Source organism: Notolepis coatsorum, assembly GCF_963971535.1.
Source record: "Notolepis coatsorum genome assembly, chromosome: 5".
NCBI classification, from domain to species: Eukaryota; Metazoa; Chordata; class Actinopteri; order Aulopiformes; family Paralepididae; genus Notolepis; species Notolepis coatsorum.
The window spans coordinates 162,777,184-162,783,990 of record NC_140169.1 but is presented as its reverse complement, the minus strand read 5'-3'; the positions used below and the strand labels follow the sequence as shown (position 1 = coordinate 162,783,990).

The window sequence follows — 6,807 nt, the reverse complement described above, 5'->3', positions numbered from 1 at the left end:
TTTCTTAAACAGTACTGTATATTTGTATGTGTGCATGGACAACCCTGAAACAGATGTGTGGTGGGAGTCAAACTCTGGAATTCTCTTTAAAATGACTTGAAGTACTGTACAAATATTTTCCAACAAAAAAATACTTTTAAAGACAGAACAATGAGAACATATGAACAGCAGGTATACATTTATCTGTATCTGATTTTATTTATTTTTTGGTTTTTTTTCTCTTTTCCATGCATCTGAGGTTCGTGACGCAGGTTTTCAAGTCAAGTCAAGAGTTTTATTTGTCACGGCAATGAATGATTGATTGATTGATTGAAAACTTTATTAACAGATTGCAGAATGGGTACAATACAGTACAGCTCAATACACACAATTGTTAAGGGGATGCAGACCAGAGAAAGACTTTCGTCTTGTTTACACCAGGGTCCCCCATTTTCAATTCATCAGGACATATATGACATACATGACATACAGATAGTCAGTACTGCTACATCTATACATTTATGACATACCAGATTTGCAAATACAGTACTGTTTGTGATACAGAAGGAGTCAAGAAAAGGGAGTATATACATTTGACGTAGAAACTGTACATTGGAGGAGGTTGGGTGGGGGGGGTTGGGTACACTGGGATATTGACAACCATACTGGGTAATTTACATTGGAGGTGGGTGGGGGGGGGAATGAATGAATGAAAACTTTATTTAACAGATTGCAGAATGGGTACAATCAGGGGAGGAAACTAACTTTTTGGCTTACCAGCCAACTGGCGAGTATCTGATTTTTTTTACCAGCCAAACAGATTTTTTACCAGACAAAAAAAATCGCTAATTGTGATAATTACTTCTTTGTATGTCAAGCCGCGTCAATGCATCTGGGTAGGCACACTGTGCCTTTAAGACAGCACGGTAGTGCTGTGAAGTACCGTCAAGTGTTGTGGTAACGTCAGTTGGGTTGGTGTGCTGTTGTGCACAGTGCACTGGTTGAGCTAGCCCCTTTCGTGACTGCGATGTGCAAGCCAGGGGCTTTTGAGCATGAAATAAAATGTCTAACCTTACGTCGTAGTCCGGTGCTTTTTTGGAAACATTATAGTCATAACAGATACACCTAGCTGGCTGCTTTGAGCACACGGGGCTAACGTTAGCTAGCAAGCAGCTATAGCTAAAACGCTAACTAGAAGCTAACCACTGTATACAGTTCCAGTAGACTAACATTACACCTCTGTGATTTAAATGTGTCCTTAGTAACTTATACTCGAGGGTTGTTCTAGGGTTGGATGCAGTTCCCCGTTGGTCAGTCTGTCTGTTTTCCATCTTCTGCTGTGTTTAACGTTATCTGTTTGCGAGTGCTCCTGATGGCTAGCCTAGTACCGCGGGACTTTTATTATTATATGTCCGCGGGTTGGCCAGTACTGCGCAAACGTTTATTAAACATTATATGTCCGCGGGTGGTCTTGTGCAGTGCTCTCGTGGCACTGTCAACTAAAGCGAACACTCAGAAGACGCGCACCGTTTGCCAGTGCAGTGATTGCAGAATGTTTTATTTTTTTGTATACTCGCCAGCAGGGGAGGAAACTAACTTTTTGGCTTACCAGCCAACTGGCGGGTATCTGATTTTTTTTTACCAGCCAAACGTAAAAAATACTAGCATTTGGCCAGTAAAGTGGCCTAATTTCCTCCCCTGGCCGTACAATACAGTACGGCTCAATACCTACAATTGTTAAGGGGATGCAGACCTGAGAAAGACGTTTGTCTTGTTTCCATCAGGGTCCCCCATTTTCAATTCATATAGACATTTATGACATACACAACATACATGACATTTATGGCATAGGGACATATAGGTATTTAGTACTGATACATTTGTGACATAAACGGTATTCCAATATACAGTACTGTTACCCCTAGATCCCGACAGAGTATATACATATGATCAGGGGTGCAGTCGTAATATGGGCGGAGGCCAAACGGTATCCTATTATTATGCAAAGTCTAGGCACTTATCACCTAGACTTTGCATAATAATAGGATGCGCGCACTTCGAAGCCCAAACGCCGTTTGACCGCGGTTGCCCAGCACTGCACCACTGCATATGATGGGGAGGGGACTGTACATTAGGAGGGGGTGGGTGGGTGGGAGAGAAATATACATACGGTGGGGAGGGAATATATACATGCGGTGGGGAGGAGACTGTCTATTAGGAGGTGGTGGGGGTTTTGGGCATTTACGGTGGCCAGTTTCGAATTGCAGCCTCCCGTAGGTGCTCTTTAAGAGCGGTTTTGAATGTGGGCTGGGATTCACATTCCTTTACAGCTTTGGGTAGGGCGTTCCACATTGTTGTGGCATAATTGCGAAACGTGTTTAGTCCCTTGTTTGAGCAGAATCTGGGTTTAACATGATTTGTTGAGCTTCCTCTGGTGTAGTGGTTGTGGTATTCACTGACCTTTGGGAAGTATTTTGACATGTACATGGGCACCCCGGTCGTATAGTGTATCTTGTAGACCAGGCCCATTGCAAGTTGCTGTACTCTGTCGTCTACTCTAAGCCATCCTAGGTTGTCAAAGTGGGCAGGGGTGAGGTGGGTTCTGGGGTTCAGGTCAAGTAGTAGTCTGACCAGTTTGTTTTGTGATGTTTGTAATTTTGTTTTAAGCGCCTTTGAGGTGCTTTGGTACCATGAGGTGCACGCATAGTCATAGTACCCTTGAATGAGTGCTCCTGCCAGAGTCTTCAGGGTATTCTTGTTTACCAGAGAGGAGATCCGGTACAAGAATCTAGTTCGTTGGTTGACTTTTTTTTATTACATTGGATGCCATTTTGTCACAGGAAAGATTTGCCTCTAGGATGGAACCCAGGTAGGTAATTTCGTCTTTCCTTGTGACAATATTGTCACCTACTGTAACTGAGAAGCCCTCGGTCTTTCTGAGTTTGTTATTTGAACCGAAGAGAATGGACTCTGTTTTGCCCAGGTGTAATGATAGTTTGTTATCAGCGAGCCATATGCAGATTTTGCCTAGTTCCGAGCATACAAGTATACAGTGAAATGCGGGGGGTCTTGCCCGCAACGATTGTGCATAATACAATAATAAGAGTCCAATAGGATGAGAATGCGACATTTGTGCAATAATACAAGTAAGAGTAAGACGTATCAGGTATATGTACATGATTTTTACAAAAGCATGGTAAGACATGCTAGGGCCTGTGATAGTGCATACACTGTTAGCTACGGATGAGGCACTGGGTCATTATGTACACTGCTATACAATGCTATATTATACAATCTCAAGTTATACTATGCGTCCTTATGCTAGCTTGCTATCCATCTATTTACTATACAAGAACCACTCCCGTTCTTGTTTTTAAAGTGACCTTTCATTGTGTAAAAGTGACCATAAGTGTGAGCGTGTGCAGCATGAGTGTGTGTGTGTTCATGTTAAAGTGACTGCTAGTGTGTGAGCGTGTACAGTGTGTGTGTTGTGTGTGTACTCATGTGTGCTTGTGTGTGGAGAGTTCAGTGTTCAAGACTCTGATGGCCTGGGGGAAGAAGATGAGCCGAAGTCTCTCTGTCCTAGTTGCTGGTGTTCGCAGGCGTTTGCCTGACCGCAGCAGCTTGAACAGGCTGTTGTTTGGGTGGTGAGGGTCTTTCATTATTCTGCAGGCTCTGGATTTGCACCTCTTGTTATATAGGACCTGCAGGGGTGGTAGTGCAATACCCGTAGTACGTTCAGCTGAGCGTACCACTCTCTGTAGGGCCTTGTCCAGTGGCGTTGCGCAATATGTCGGCCCCCCCCTGCAGGTCAGACCATGAGGCCCCGCCCACTCCCCTAAATCAATAATAAAGTGAGATAATGTTGCGCGCTCCGCGAGACGTCCATCCCATAACATCCGACCCTAATGTCAAGCTCACCCTCCGCCTATGCGCTCTGACACTACTTGCAGTTTCAGTAAATCCTCGTAATTACAATTAGTGATGGCGAGATGAAGCTTCATGAAGCATTGAGGCTTTCCATCCAATAGTACCACACATGTGTTGAAGCTTCATGGTGTATTTGCTCTACTGTGCCATCAAGTGGACAATAAATGTAGAACAGGCAGAGTGATTATAATGATACCCATGGCTTTGGTGTGTGAAGCTTTGATGTGATGATGATGCCAAATAAACAAATAATTGTGGGTCTCATTCCCGAAATTTTTTCAAAGATATATTCTGGAAGACTTAATAGACTGTTTTTCTGACAGAATGATGGCAGGGACAGAGGAGAAAGTGCTTGTGTTATTACAACATTCTATTGTTTAATAGACTGTTTTTCTGACAGAATGATGGCAGGGACAGAGGAGAAAGTGCTTGTGTTATTACAACATTCTATTGTTTAATAGACTGTGTTTTTCTGACAGAATGATGGCAGGGACAGAGGAGAAAGTGTTTGTTATTACAACATTCTATTGTTTAATAGACTGTGTTTTTCTGACAGAATGATGGCAGGGACAGAGGAGAAAGTGCTTGTGTTACTACAACATTCTATTGTTTAATAGACTGTGTTTTTCTGACAGAATGATGGCAGGGACCGAGGAGAAAGTGCTTGTGTTATTACAACATTCTATTGTTTAATAGACTGTTTTTCTGACAGAATGATGGCAGGGACAGAGGAGAAAGTGCTTGTGTTATTACAACATTCTATTGTTTAATAGACTGTGTTTTTCTGACAGAATGATGGCAGGGACAGAGGAGAAAGTGCTTGTGTTACTACAACATTATATTGTTTAATATACTGTTTTTCTGACAGAATGATGGCAGGGACGGAGGAGAAGTGCTTGTGTTACTTCATTCATTTTTATTTAGAAAAAGCAATTTTTCCACAGTGCTGGGGCTCAGGCGGTTTCTTTTTTTTGACAGGATTTCCCCAGCTTTTGAAAAGACCCTCTCACAGGGCACAGATGATGCTTGCATACATAAGTACTTTACAGCAAGTTTGTATAAGTTAGGATACACGTTTCTTTGTCTCTCCCAGTAATCCAGGGGGTTCTCCATCCGATCAGTGTTGGGTTCCGATAAGAATTTATGGACCTCTACTGTTGCGTCCGCAGTGACACTCGGTCCCTGGGTCCTGGCCTCCTTGACTGCGGTGTCTAAACGACTCCACATATTTTTACCTAGGATAGACAAACTGGCTGTAAGTGATTGAATACAATAACACAAGTACAATGTGTCTGTACATTACATACCTTGAGTCAGAGGCTGCGGAGCTTCCGATGATGAGGAGGCGGAAGAAGAAGCAGCGCTGCTTCGAAATTCGAATGCATTTAGTGCATTCGACTATGAGCTTCTGCTCCGCAGTTGCTGCCTTATTATGGCTAAAGAATCCAATTTTCTTGAATCTGGGATCCAGCAGTGTCGCCAGGGTATAGATAGTCGCCGTTTGTACGCCTTGAAGCATGTCCCTCAGTCGTCTCCTCATATTCTGAGCCATGGCTGTGCTCTCTGGAGTTAGGACAGTTTGCATTTCGTCCTCCACTAAGCCGTGTAGCATCGACAGCAGCGGAATGACCTTTGAGCCGGACACTCTCTTCTCCTCAGACAGCTCAACGGTGGCATAGTCAAATGGAGCCAGCACTCTGAGGGATTCTGCTATAATGTCATATTGTTCCTGTGAGAGTGGGGCGATGTCGGTGCGTAGGCCGGCCAGAGCTGCTCCTACAGGTTCCCTGAGGTCATAGAGCCGCTGGAGCATGTGGTAGGTGCTGTTCCAGCGGGTCTCGACCTCTTGGATGAGCTTCAGTGTCGGCCGGCCCATTTGTTTCTGCACCTGCGTCAGTCTCTCCTATAAAATTAGCCAACAATAATTGATTAATTCAAGTGTCACTGCAGCAGCAACTTAAAAAAAAACAGCATCATTTAGAATATTGCAATGAAATAAAGCTCACCTTTGCAGTGGTGCTGCTCTTAAAATAGCCCACTATCTTCCTTCCTTTGTCCCGGATCTCGGCCAGCACAGGGTTCTGGTCAAGAGACTTTTTAATGATTAAATTTAAAGAATGCGCCACACATTTTCCGTGATGCAAATTAAGCTCCGTCACACAGGCAGCCATATTTGCTGCACCATCAGTCACAATGCAATGCACTTTCTCAGTAATGCCCCACTCCGACATCATTTCTGTTTTCACTCTAGCCATATTGACAGCAGTATGTGCCCCAGGGAAATGCAGAACCCCCAAAACAACCGAATGCAAAGTGGTGCTTGCATCTATGAAATGCCCCGTCACCGCTAGATATGCATCCGTGTTGATGGAGGTCCACATATCTGATGTTAAGGCAACCGCAGTTGCCTCAGACACCATGGCTTTAGCTTTCTCCTTGGACTCCTTGTAACGGTCGTCCACCATAGCTTTCAAAGCCTAAAGGAAAGAAGAGAACAGTCTTGGAATGGCAAAGGGAAATGGGGTAGAATGCTACAGTATATGTGCTCGCATACATACGCACCTGTCTTGTGGGGAGAACATAGGTAGGATTCAAAGCTCGAACCAGCTTTCTGAATCCTTTGTCCTCCACAACACTAAAGGGCTGGGAATCCTCAATGACCATATTGACCAAGGCCTCGTCCACATCCTTCTTCTCTCCTGATGACAAAAACAAAAGCAGTATTAAATTACAGATGTCATTAATTACTCACATTTAAAATATAAATGACTGTCGTCTAATACAAACGTACTGTAGCAGCGGTGTATGCTGTCTTATAATTGCATTCTAAAATGGTTTACCTGAGCTTGGTTGGTGTCCTTGCGCTCATGCACAGCTCTATAATGCCTCAGCATAGAT

The 6,807-nt window shown here is 43.7% G+C and overlaps 1 protein-coding gene across 1 annotated transcript in view; it reads left to right on the top strand.

Moving 5' to 3' along the window:
* The window catches only part of bbs5 (Bardet-Biedl syndrome 5), a 94,418-nt gene that overhangs the window by 879 nt on the left and 86,732 nt on the right, over positions 1 to 6,807 (top strand). The gene's annotated exons all lie outside the window — the stretch shown is intronic.